The following is a 14107-nucleotide window of genomic DNA, read 5'->3' as shown; positions in this document are numbered from 1 at the left end:
CCCGCCAGTCTCCAACCGCTTCGGCACCAACAGCTAGCACGCTCCTGTTCTTCCCAGATTACAGTCCAGCGACGACAGCAAGGAGAAAGAGCTTTAGCTCTACCATGAAGAAAGCTAAAGACATGGGCCTGGAGCCATTTCTCATCTACCCTGCGCAGCAGCAGTATAAAGGTGAAAAGAAGATGTTCGACTCCCCTCAAGCCACCGAAGATTTCATCAACTCTCTTCCAGGGAGGTCCACCTCTACACCGGTATGGCGCGATGGTGGAGCTACCGCCACAACCTCAAATCCGACCATAGAGAAGAACCAAGGGGATCCTCCACATGCCAGAGAAGGCAACTTAGTGGATATGAAGGAATGAACTTTCATGACTTAACATATACAAGTTGTAGCAATAGACAGTCGCAGGATCCTTACTACAAGGTATTTTGGAATATTTGTAATGTAAGATTAGCTAGGCTACTAGTTGCTTCCAGTCTGATTTAACACTAGCATGCTAAATTAGCCTAGCTCCACCAGTTCGAGAGGTGATATATCTTTTTTGTTATGACTGTGTGGACTTATCTGTTACTATAGCTATGAGTTGGTGGATTGGTCACGAATCAGACAATGCTTATGTTTTTACAGACCTACGGTTTTTCGTCTGTGCGGTCTGTGTTTGTTTTTGTATATAGTTTTTCCCACCCCTTCCCCGTTACAGACATAGTCATATTCTTTGATAGAACATCAGCATTGGGGCATCGGTACAGTAATTGGCAGGACAATCGCACGCATATGTTCCATCTTATACACATTTATATTTTAAGACAGATCTTCGCCGTATAATATGTTGACGCAGTCACTGAATATATTATTACTCAATATGAATGGCCTAAACTCCGCTATCAAACGAACTCGTGTTCTTGAGTATCTTCATTGTAAAAAGGTGGACATTGTCGTGATCCAAGAAACGCACCTAAAACAATGCGATGTGGCACGATTTCAAAATAAAGAACAAAATGACTGTTCTTTAGTGGTGGGAGGTGATTTCAATGCAGTTCTTAATCCATCTCTTGATGAATCTAATTCAGATGCAATAGTCAATCCTTCATCTAGCCTATTGAATACACTTATCACAGATTTAAATCTTGTTGATATTTGGCGTATGCAGAATGCTACTGCTAGGGATTACACATTTCTCTCCAATAGACATAAGACATTCTCCCGGATAGATTATATTTTTCTTAGCCCAACCTTAATTGCCAGACATACGTCCATTACTATCTCACCAATTCTACTATCTGATCACTCTGCATTATTATGCAACGTCGATCTGCCCAACATTAAGACAAAGGCCCCCAGGTGGCGTTTAAACACATCTTTACTAACTAACTCTGGATTTCTTAGTTCACTCAAAGTTCAATTAAAAGATTTTCTAGATATTAAGTCAAAGGAATGCTCCAATCCACAAGTTTTATGAGAGGCCACAAAGTGCTTTATTTGTGGTTTCTGTATTTCATTCTCCTCAACTCTAGCTAAAACAAAAGCTTCCCAGATCACAAATCTTGAAAACAAAATAGAATCGTTAGAGAACTTACAAAAACATAGCTTCTCAGATGATCAGTCTAAACTGCTGACATCTTTGAAAGATTAATACAATACACTGGCTGTATCAAAGGCCGAATTTATCCTGCATAGAACTTGACAAAAGTACTACTTTGAATCAGAGAGGCCTAGTCATCTGCTGGCTCTTATGCTTAAGGAATGTGAAGCAAAAGCTCACATCCCAGCAATAAATAAACCTGATGGCAAAATTACAACCAATCCGCAGGCCATCAATAATACATTTTTAACATTTTATGAAAATCTATACAAATCAGAGATTGCTTATGACGATGCTACCTGTAAGTATTTTCTTGACAAATTGGAGCTTCCCTGCCTCGAACAAACAGACCAAGATGATCTGGAAGCCGCGTTAAAGCTGGATGAACTACATAGAGCTTTGAAATGTCTCAATAAAGGCAAATCGCCTGGCTTGGATGGCCTCCCACCAGAGCTTTATGTAGAACTTTGGGACATTGTGGGCACACTCATGCTTGATTCATTTAACTTTGCAATCAAGAGTGGGACATTTCATAGAGACCAAAAAACAGCACTCATCACCTTACTCTTGAAAAAGGGAAAAGATCCCTTTGAGTGCTCTAGTTTTAGACCAATATCCTTACTTACAAGTGATCTTAAGATATATGCCAAAGTACTTGCTCTGCACCTGGAAAAAGTTATTCAATCTCTAGTCAATGAAGACCAAACAGGCGTTTATCAAGGGACGCTATGCATCTGATAACATGAGAAGGCTGCTACACATTACAGATACGGCAGAGACACACCCAAATCCGTGTTTTCACTTGACGCAGAGAAAGCCTTTGAGAGGATAGAGTGGAAATATATGTGGGCAGTATTACAACGTTTTGGTTTCAGACATAATTTTATAGCAATGGTCAAGGCGCTATACCACTCACCTTTAGCAAGTGTTCTAACAGGGGACATAATATCTTCTCCATTTACCCTACAGCGTGGAACAAGACAGGGGTGTCCACTCTCGCCACTTTTATTTTGTCTTTCTCTGGAACCTTTGGCACAAGCCATTAGGCAATCTACAGCTTCCCCTATGAAAATTGGTCATCATAATCATATTATATCTCTATATGCAGATGATATAATTTTGTTCTTAGATAACTTTGACACCTCTATTCACCCAGTCATTAAGGAATTTGATAATTTCAGCAGCCTGTCAGGCTACAAAATTAATTGGACAAAATCTGCACTTATGCATCAAAATAATATACACATAAATACTCCTATTCCCACCTATATTCAGACCAAATGCTCTTTTACATATCTGGGCATTACAGTCTATAAAAACATACATAAAATTAACAGAGACAACTTCAACATTATGCTAAGCAAAATAAAATCAGACATCCATAGATGGAAGAATCTAAAGACGTCTCTTCAAGGTAGAATTAATACAGTTAAAATGAACATATTGCCCCGTCTCAATTTCCTTTTCTTTATGTTACCACTCTGTCCCCCTCCAAATTACTTTAAAGACATTCACTCAATGATTTCCAGTTTTATTTGGGATGGGAGACGGCCTAGGGTTCGTTTGACTACACTGCAATGACCCAAACTGCTGGGTGGTTTGGCAGTACCAAACTTTGAACTTTACTATTGGTCTTTTCAGATCAGAGCACTCAGCACATGGGTTGACCCACAGTCTACCACTGCATGGAAATTGATTGAATCTGCTAAAATATTACCACACAAGCTGCAAGACATCCTATTCTCTAGTGTAACAAACAAAACAATTAAAAATAATTTTGGGCCCATCATTGCAAACTCTATACAGGTGTGGAAGAAAGCAGAACGTTGGATGGGCGCCCCTTCTAAATTCTGTCAGAACACTCCACTATGGCATAACCCAAGGTTATTATGCGGTAACAAGCTATTTCATCAACCATCTTGGTCATCTCTTGGAGTGAATACATTAGGTGATATATATGACACTCAAGGTCTTTGTTACATACAAGATTTAAGAACATGCTTTTCTCTTCCTGTGTCCTCTTACTTTGTTTACTTTCAGCTAAGATCTGCCATAAAAACATATGGAGTTCCCTGGAATTCTCCTCTCCCCTCACATCCCATGTTACAATGGATTGCAACATTACTGGGCAGATCTTCTGTCTCTTTAATATATAGTACACTGATTCAGCACAGGGCCAAGGCTTTACCAATTGAATCCATATGGAACAGGGAGCTGGGGAGTTGGAATATAAACTTAGATTGGGAGAGAATATGGTGCAATTTAAGTATGACTTCTAAGAACCTAGCTCAAAACCATACACAGAGCCTACATCACACCCTATAAGAGATTCCAGATGAAATTAGTTACTAACAACTGTCACATATGTAACACTGCTTCACCCGGAACATTCTTACACATGTTTTGGGATTGTCCAGTTATAGTTTATAGATTGTCCAGTTATAGTTCTGGTTTCATGTAAACTCAGTTTTAGCGGATATACTTGATATTTGTTATGTTTCTAATCCTGGTTTTTGTCTCCTTAATGATAATTCTGAGATAAATCTAAAGCAAATTCAGTTCAAAATGGTATTCTCAGGGTTTACCTCTGCAAAAAAACTATTTAAAAAAACTGGTTTACTCCGGATATGTGTATGAAATAATTTTGGATCCATAGCCTTGTCAACATTGTCAACCTTGAACATACAACTGCGCGACTTAATAAGGCACGACCAGTGACTGTACAATCTTGGAACTCTTTCTCATCCAGGATAATTTCTTGGGCTAGGGACAACAACAACTAGATAATCTTTGTTGTGATCTATCTGCTGTTTTTGTTGCTTTATGTATTGTCCTACCAACCTGATGTTTTTTCTTTTTTCAAATTTTTTTTTTCTTCTTTTTTCTTTTTCTTTTCTCAATTTAACATACGACTTTTGATATGTCTGTAACCCCCCCCCCTTTCCACTGATTGGTTTGACCACCATTCCCCAGCGTCTGTGCGTCATACGGAGGAGGAGTCAGTCACCACTTCGCTGCGGCTTCTACCCGCCGCCATTACACTCTCCTTCTCCTCCGCATATTTTTCTTATCAAACGACCAGTTTGCTGCCATTTTCTTAGTTCTTTTTTTTGTTTCCACTTATCGGAGATAGTTTCTATCTCCTGTATACATTTAGGATACACCCCCGCTATTATCTTCATATACTGCCCGTAATACTTTTATATTATTTATCTATTCATTTCTTTACCTTTATTTTTCCGCCTATTATTATCTATATTATTATATATTTAATCCTTTATTTTCCCTACCGTCGGTCGGATTCAGGAGGAGCAATGTGGCTTCCGTCTTGGCCGTGGAACAGTGGACCAGCTCTTTACCTTGGCAGGGTTGCTGGCGGGGTCATGGGAGTTTGCCCAACCAGTCCACATGTGCTTTGTGGACTTGGAGAAGGCTTTCGACCGTGTCCCCCGGGGAACCCTGTGGGGTGTACTGCGGGAGTATGGGGTACCGGGGCCGTTGTTACGAGCCATCAGGTCCCTGTATAACCAAAGTGAGAGCTGTGTCTGCATTCTCGGCACAAAGTCAAGCACGTTTCCGGTGGGTGTTGGACTCCGCCAAGGTTGCCCCTTGTCACCGGTCCTGTTTGTGGTATTCATGGACAGGATCTCAAGGCGCAGCCGAGGTGAGGAGAGTGTCCGGTTTGGTGACCTCAGAATCGCATCTCTGCTTTTTGCGGATGATGTGGTTCTGCTGGCTTCATCGGACCGTGACCTTCAGCACGCACTGGAGCGGTTTGCAGCCGAGTGTGAAGCGGCCGGGATGATAGTCAGCACCAAGTCCGAGGCCATGGTTCTCTGCCGGAAAACGGTGGATTGCTCCCTCCGGGTTGGGAACGAGTCTTTGCCCCAAGTGAAGGAGTTCAAGTATCTCGGGGTCTTGTTCACGAGTGAGGGTAGAAGGGAGCGTGAGATCGACAGGCGGATCGGTGCAGCGTCAGCAGTAATGCGGGCGTTGCACCGGACCGTTGTGGTGAAGAAGGAGCTGAGCCGGAAGGCAAAGCTCTCGATTTACTGGTCGATCTACGTCCCAACCCTCACCTATGGTCACGAGCTTTGGGATCACTTTTCAAAGTGATCGATGATTTTTTCCGTGAACATGATGTACCCTGGCCAAAATGTGTTGCGATGTGCACAGACGGTGCAAGAGCTATGGTTGGCTTAAAAAGTGAGATATTCCATCCATAATCAATTAGCTTAATTCTTTGTCCCTCCATAATTAAAATGTGACCCTTTTTGTGTATCTACCGATCGCTGTGGATTCTTTTTTTTTAGAGTTACTGGATTACGGCGAAGGATCCTTTTTCCTAACGTGCGTTAAATGTCGAAATTGGGCTTCGTTTTTAGCGGCATCTGACCGTAAGCCAAACCCTTCTTTTCGATTCCGGGAGATCAGTTTGAGACTTAATTTACGTTTGGACTGTTTGATTCAGTTGCTAAATGTTGGGACTGATGGGCACTGAACTTTGGGGGGTATTTGTTTGTTCATTGTGAAGTTTTGCGTTGTTTTATTAGAGTCGGGTATTTGCGTCTTGCGCACCAAGGTGTCCTCCGCGATTTAATTCATTCATTCCATCACAATAAAACGTGAACTAATCTCATATATTTGTGTTTCCTTCTATAAGACATAAGTATAAGTTATCTTTACACTGACAAGAGGAAGACCAGGCCTTCTGCCTGTTTAAGTTTGAGCTGAGGCCTTTGCCTGAATTTAACTGTCACTTTTCAACATCGCTGAATAGATCCACCCTTAACCTTAATTAATCATGGCATGGCATTTCTCTCTGGATAAAGTAAGGGCGAATTGTTGCAACTGTTAGGTAGGCCTGTAGAAAGAAATGTCAATAATAAACAGAATAAATTGAAACAAGTTGTATAAAGCACCCCTGTTACAGAAATGTATAATCCTGTTTCTACATGTGGAGTGTGTGTGTGTGTGTGTGTGTGTGCTCACGGGCGCAGGCGCTCGTGACTGACAGTCCAAATATAAGATGAATAGGCCTATCAATACTAAATATGGGGTGGGGCAGGGGTGGGGGTCCGTGCTCAGTGTCTCTCTCAGCCAAGGGGTCCTTGGGCTGAAAAAGGTTGAAGACTCCAGGATGTTCATTTGATTGGATAATGAGCAGCGTACATGTGTTATATTGACTTGCACATAGATACACTTCTGGCATGAATCATTAAGAGTTTTGGAGAAATCAGTTGTACAGTCATATCAGACACCCAACGTCCTTGACTGTCTGGTCTACACAGTTCAAGACGGGCCCAGTTTCTTGCATGCTCTGGTAGACATGTAAGAAAACATGGATGGTATTTGGGTGCACTGTTGGATGGGAAGATTAATGGCCTCTGTTGAATTCAGGGGGAGTTGGAAGTGAGTGACTGAATTATTATTATGTTTGTCATCTAGTCATTTCCCTCTTAATGCTTGGTAGCTAACTTAATGAGCTGAACACAAATAGTGTAGGCTAGGTGAGTTTGGTTCCAGCATTTTATGTTTGTGGTTAGGTCTGGTCGATGTCCCTGGTTTTTTTTATGGAGACAATTTTGTCAGAGTTGAGCGTTTGGTGTGATGTGTGTGTAACTGAAGGCTTTTGCAACATGGGAGTATTGGAGAACAGGGAGAAATTGTGGTGTATAATTAGGCTGGTAGGTCACATGAAGTTATCAAGTGTGGCAGTTGTGTTTTAGATAAGATATAACAGAAAATGCTGTATGAGGTTAAACCAACATTCCAGGTTTATAATAGGCATAATGATTTCTTAAAAAGTTGGCTGTTGAAGAAAGCCGAAATAGAGGCAGTTTGTTTATGGGGGAGTTGTTTGTTGGTACTGTGGTGGTAGTCAGTGCTAGACTATTAGATACATTTCAGGAAGCATGTTTTCCGTTCTGGTTCCTCAGTAGTGGATTGACTTGCCTACCACTGTCAGGACAGCAGAATCCCTCCCCCTATTTCGACGCAGACTAAAAACACACCTTTTCAAACTGTACCTTAGTCCTCCCTCCTGATTCCCCCCCGCCCCCCTTTCTGATATCCCTTTCCCTCTTGTCTAAACCCCCCCCCCCCCCCCCCACCCAAAAATTTATGGAAGTGATCCTTTAACTTGTGGACGAACCTATGCACTTGTAAGTCGCTTTGGATTAAAAGCGTCTGCCAAATGACAAAAATGTAAAAATATGTAGATGTATACCCTGACCAGGGTGCAAACTATTGGCTCCTCCTACAACAAAAGCTGTGGCCTGCCAGCCAGCGAAAACAATAGCCTAGCTCACCTGAGAGAAATAAACACACAACCCAGTTTCACTGCAATCTAAATGAACACCACTTGTACTAACTAACAAACAAACAAATAAACAGCAGAATCACACTATAGTGACAATTAAACTTAATTAGAAACAACACAAACAAATTATACTTAACTAATCCTGGAGAAAAACAAATATTAGCGAGAACCTTCCACCATTATACATATGTCATTTGTAATATACTTATGTGTTTTCCCTTCAAGATATGATCATTTTGGCAAAAAAGGATTCTAATAGCAGGAAAGCTTGAAATTCACATTATGGTCATATCTCAGACTCCTAAAGCTTTTAAAGCGTAATGTGCGTACAGATGACAGCTATGTTACTTTTCTTCATACATTTGTCATTTGTCAGTCTATTCTCGTTTCAAGATATGAACAATTTAAAAAATTTGGGAAAGGTTGAGGTTTTCATTCCAGTCTTATCTCAAGCTCCAGAGGGTATACATAGCTCAGTTAAGCATATATTACAGAGAAACTTCCACTATTATACAAATGTCATTTGTAATATACTTGTGTGTTTTCTCTTCAAGCTATGATCATTTTGGCAAAAAAGGATCCTGATAGCAGGAAAGCTTGAAATTCACAATATAGTCATATCTCAGGCATCTAAAGCTGTCATGGTTTTCACTGCCTACTGTGGGAAATTCCAGTATATACCTCTCTAGACCTCAAGAGAGCGTGCCGGCCATGTTCAGCAGGAGAAATTACCTCCCACATGCGGAATGCGGGTGTAATCATGGCCGATTGCAGTCAGCTGTGTGGAGAGCTATTTAAGTCTCTTCCTGGCACTTCTCTGAGCTTTGCTGTTTCATTTTGACATGTGCACTGAGCTGGTATAGAGGTATAGAGGTATAGAGGTATAGAGGTATAGAGGTATAGAGGTATAGAGGTATAGAGGTATAGAGGTATAGAGGTATAGAGGTGGACTGAATTGCTTTTAGCCTAGAAAAGCATTCAGTTTAGAAATTGGTTAGAAGTATAGGGACCAGTATTGTTTATCTTGGGTTGGTTGGTTTCAGTGGACCTTCCCTATTTTTGGTGCTTAGGGCCGCTTCTGTTTAGAGGAGTGAGTGGCAGAGTTTTCCACTGAGTGGCAGAGGTTTAGCCCGTTCAAGACTGCCTGTCAAATCTCGTTTTTTATTTCCTGATTGTGATTTATGTTCAGATTGTCGGTTGGCGAATCGCCGGGGAGTTTAATTCCCTTTCAGTTATTTTTTCACACAAAACTCACCTGCTTCTTCGGGCATTCTATGCTAGTTAGCGCTTATTCTGTTTGACCGATTTTTATTCATTTTATTTAATTTTTTTAATGGTTTTGTTCCAGTGGGCATTTCGCCAGGGAATCTCTCCTGTTTTCTGTTTTTATATTCCTTGCTTATTTCAGTGGTTATCCAACTTATTGTTAACTTTATGATCCCTTCCCAGTCGCTCTTGGTCTCCTGCCCCTGCTCCCTCACAAAAGCTTTTAATGCATAATGTGTGTACGGATGAGTTACGTTTTAAGTTATGAAATGAAGCCCACTTCCTGTTTTTGTGCGTAACGTGTGTATTATACGCCTTGCCATTCCCATACCGTTCAAGATATCAAAAATCTGTTCACAATTTAGGGTCGGGACTTTCCTAAGATCATGCTGACCATATTTGGTGTGAATGTGATGAATGCCCTAGCAGGAACGCATACAAATATAAGAACCACACTTCCGGTTGCCAGATGGTGGCGCTATAACATTGACCATTCCAATATATAACAAATCACTTCATAGTTGTGTGTCAGGGCAATAATATCATGCAAACCACATTGTGTGAATGTGATGAACGCCCTAGCTATAAGTGAGCCTTTTTTGGGCTATGGATGTGATTACACTCCAACAATGAACGTATTTGTAAAATATAAGCCAGATGTAGACAATGAAATTATGGCCACTTCCTGTTGGCACGCCTCACCATGGCCATACCGTTTGAGATCAGAAATATCCTGCCAATTCAGACGCATGACTATCCTGAGACCATTCTGACCACATTTGGTATGAATACGATGAATCCCCGAGGTGGAGTACTTACGTTACCAAAATGGCTACCTTCCTGTGCAGAAAAGTTCAGGGACAAAAGTGAGAAATGTGCTTGTCTTGAGGAAACCCACATGCCTACCAATTTAGGTGCATGTATCTCAAAGTGCCTGCCCACAATAGACTACAATGCGATAGGGGGGCGCTAACAATGCGATAGGGTGTGCTGTGGAGTCTCTCGGCCACGCCCAGGTCTGAGAGATCCTGATGACCACTACTTCTCATGTGTGTGCAAAATGTCAAGACTTTTTACGCATGGCAAGCACCTCAAAAATGCCCATTTACTTAATAATAATAATAATAATAATAATAATAATAATAATAGCTGCAATGAGCTAGCCCAAGCATCAAGGGTGCGGCCGCCTTGGTGGCATAGTTGGAAAAAGTAAACTTCCTAGGACAACGTATAGTGTGCACAGGAATTCCCCTTTGATCAATTAAGATATTGGTGCCGCTCTTGGAAAACTGATGTAAGCCTCACTTCCTGTTGCCAGATGGTGGCGCTATTACATTGAGCCATTTTTGGTATCTGGATTTGATTACACTCCAACAATGAGCTTCTGTGTAAAGTTGCCGTCACATCAGACAATGGAGAATTGAAGACCACTTCCTGTTTGCCTGGCGTGATGTGTTAATTATATGCCTGACCATAGCTATATCATCCCAAGACATCAAAAATCTGTTTTGTCAGGACCATCCTAACATCATACTGACCACATTTAGCATGAATGTGATGAACCCATTGAAAAATAATGCTTAAGACTGCTATGTAAGCTGCTACTGCTATGCAATTGAGCCTTTATTGGTATATGGATGAGATTACACTCCAAATATGAACATGTGAAGTTTCAGCCACATCAGACAATGTAGAATGAAACGAATCACTTCTTGCTTGCACATCGTGATAACATGCTACAGTCCTGTAATGTTTATCCGCACAATCATGGAGAGCAGAGATTAATTTCCATAGTTTTTACACCAGGAGGCACAATTTATGCTTGAAAAGCCATTAGGCTATAAATATGCATTCAAAATAAAACCATTGGCCTAAAGAATATATTCTCTTATTGTGGCTGCACTGGGGATCAAATCGCTGACCTTGCGTGTCCCAGTCAAGTAACTAAACCACTAAGCTACACTGCCCTATGTCTTATACGTGGGTGCCATCTATTGGTCAAAATATGTAGGTTTCTTTTTTCTTGGTTAAATAATTTCTCAATGAAGGGTCGGATAATATTGCATGATTTAAATGTCTAGTTAGCCAGTGTCATTCTTTTCCATTTCAACGATAATTATGCTGCCTGAAACGCATTTGTTCAGCCACATCTAAAGGAGATGCCAACTCTGCCCTCAATACGGTATTTGCATATTCATTTACCTTTCCAAGGGAGACTATGTTCTCTTAGTTGGTGTAATGACTAGCCTAATAAACTAACATAGCTGACGATTTAACTGAAAGTTTTCTATTCATGTAAACCAACGTAGCTGACCTGTTTTTGGCCTCTCTGTGTCCGACACATTTTCACAAACTGAGTGCTTGCGTTTGAGTTTGAGACAATGGACAGGCTGGCTGCTGTTAGCCTGTGTGTGTGTCATCTCGCAACGACCTGCATGCGATACCGTTGTTGAACATAACGGTCTCATGTTAACAAAATGTTTGAGCAGTTGATATGAGCCACCTCAGACACTAACGTTTCTTTTTGACTTCATTCCTGAAGTGAATGCGACAGTTAGTTCATTAATACAGCGCAACAAAAAGACTTCTTGGTTTGCAACCTAACTGTCCTAAGGGCTGTTTTTATATTCCTTAAAATGCTACAATACGATTTAGTAACAAAAGAACAGTTAATTTCAATGCAAGATATGCATTATAACCTATGTGTTAATCTTTTAAATATGATACACTCGTGCCAGTAAAAGCCTGTCTGTCTTTAAATGTCTTTTTAATATTTATTTTAGTTCTTCAATTCATATAATGAAGATCACTTGAAGCAAGAAAGTACCACTTTTTGCCAATAGATGGAATCTGCGTATCAGAAATGGGGGAGAAGTTAATGACGCAGTTAGTGTGTGAGTAGAATAGATTGTGGAGTCCGCTTCACTGTTTCCACAAGGGGGCCTACAATGTGCTTTTTACCGGTAGCTACTCGGTCAGTGGAACGATATAAATGCCAGCATTCGATTAGTCAACGGCACCAAAAAATGCCCGTTGCACCAGCCATACATAACAAAAGTCCCAATATAGGATCGATTTAAACCCCTATTTTATTTCAGGTTGACAGTGCCGGCTATTATGTGTATTCCGACGCTAATTACATTTTAATGGGTTACGCCATTCACTTCTCTCGAATGAAGTCAAATCAAAACACCTCAAATTCCTTAAGGCTTCTTGGTTTTCAAGCTAACTTTCCGAACAGCTGCTTTGTAATATAGTCCTTAAAATGCTACAATACATTTTAACAAAATAACATTTAACGTCAATGCAAGATATGCTTTTATGTGTTCATCTTTTAAATATGATACTTTCCTGCCAGTAAAAGCCAGGTAGATGAGAAACGTGTTGCCAGTACATTTTGTCACGTAGGCTGCCGCTGTTACTCATACATCGTTATGCTTACTGGCTCGCAAAAAGAAACAACCTGTCATTGAGAAATCACTTTAACCAAGAAAAAGAGAAACAATACCACCCTTTGCCGATGGATGGCATCCGCGTATTAGAAATGGGGGAAAGTCAGTCATCAGCGCTGCGACTTGCGTTGAAGTTTTAAGACTGGATATAATAAAGTCTCCAGCGAAAATAGTAAGCCTTTATTGGTATATGGATGTGATGACACACCAACAATGAACATGTGTGTAAAGTAGCCACATCAGGCAATGTAGAATTTAAGACCACTTCCTGTTTGCGCAGCATGACATGTTCATTGTAAGCCTGACCATAGCCATACCATTCCAATATATAACAAATCACTTCATAGTTCTATGTCAGGGCAATAATATCATGCAAACCACATTGTGTGAATGTGATGAACGCCCTAGCAGGGGAACGCATAAAACTGTGATATTTAGCCTCACTTCCTGTTGCCAGATGGTGGCGCTATTGTCGTGAGCCACGGACCCCTTGCCGAGCTCAGACCTCACGTTCCCACGAGCAGTACCTCACAATGAGGTGTCTCGGGGACGAACTCAAGTACTCCGAACGTCCTGGAGCCCTGGTAAGTTCTACTGAACTTCCAGCCCAGTCTCGAAGTGAAGGGTGTGATGCAAATCTGGTAATCGATGTCCTGTATTCAATGTATTCCTCTAAAGACTCTATCACATATGATTATAGTAAGATATACTTTATTATAATCAATCAAAAGAATAGAGTTATACAGATTACAGTGTACATATCATCTTTTGCAGTTTGCTAATCACATGCAAGTTACATATACCCCTCTTAGCTCTTTCTAAATTACCTTTCCACCACGATGTTTAAAAATCAAGGTACACCCTTCCTATATCCATCCTCTTTGGCCTTAGCCTTATCCTATAGCTCCCCCTTCTTGACGTTTAAAAATAAACTATTCCTAGAATATTATATTTATCTAAATATGATAACTTCTCTACATTTTTCTACTTTATATAGTACCCTAATGAGAAATAAAAGATATATAAAAGTAAACTTATAATATGTTACTTTTCCTACTTCTACAAGTAATATAGATTATAATTACCACTCCAGCTTGGTTATAGTTGTTCTGCGTGGCTCTTTCTTCACCAGCTCGTAGATATCTTCTGAAGCCAAATTCTGGGATCCTGCTCTAAGGTCTAAAAGCTTATTCCTTATATATCTTTTTTGCATACAAAAGTGTACCTTTTTTGATAAGAAATGCCCCCAATATGTCAAGCGGGAAGACATTTATCTCTTATATAACCTGTTTTTTAATGATCATATTAATTATTTCTGTTTTTCCAATTGTCATTTTCTCATACCTCAAAAGAACTGTCCCCAATATTTTATTTCATGGGCCCCTCTGGTTTGGGAATTTCCACCATCTTAATATACGAGTGGAAAAACACTAGCCCTTATGTTGTTTTTAATGAACCTATTCGTCACTGGTGTCTGTGTCAGT

Source organism: Conger conger, chromosome 17 (genome assembly GCF_963514075.1).
Source record: "Conger conger chromosome 17, fConCon1.1, whole genome shotgun sequence".
Lineage (NCBI taxonomy): Eukaryota > Metazoa > Chordata > Actinopteri > Anguilliformes > Congridae > Conger > Conger conger.
Note: the sequence above shows the minus strand (reverse complement) of the source record.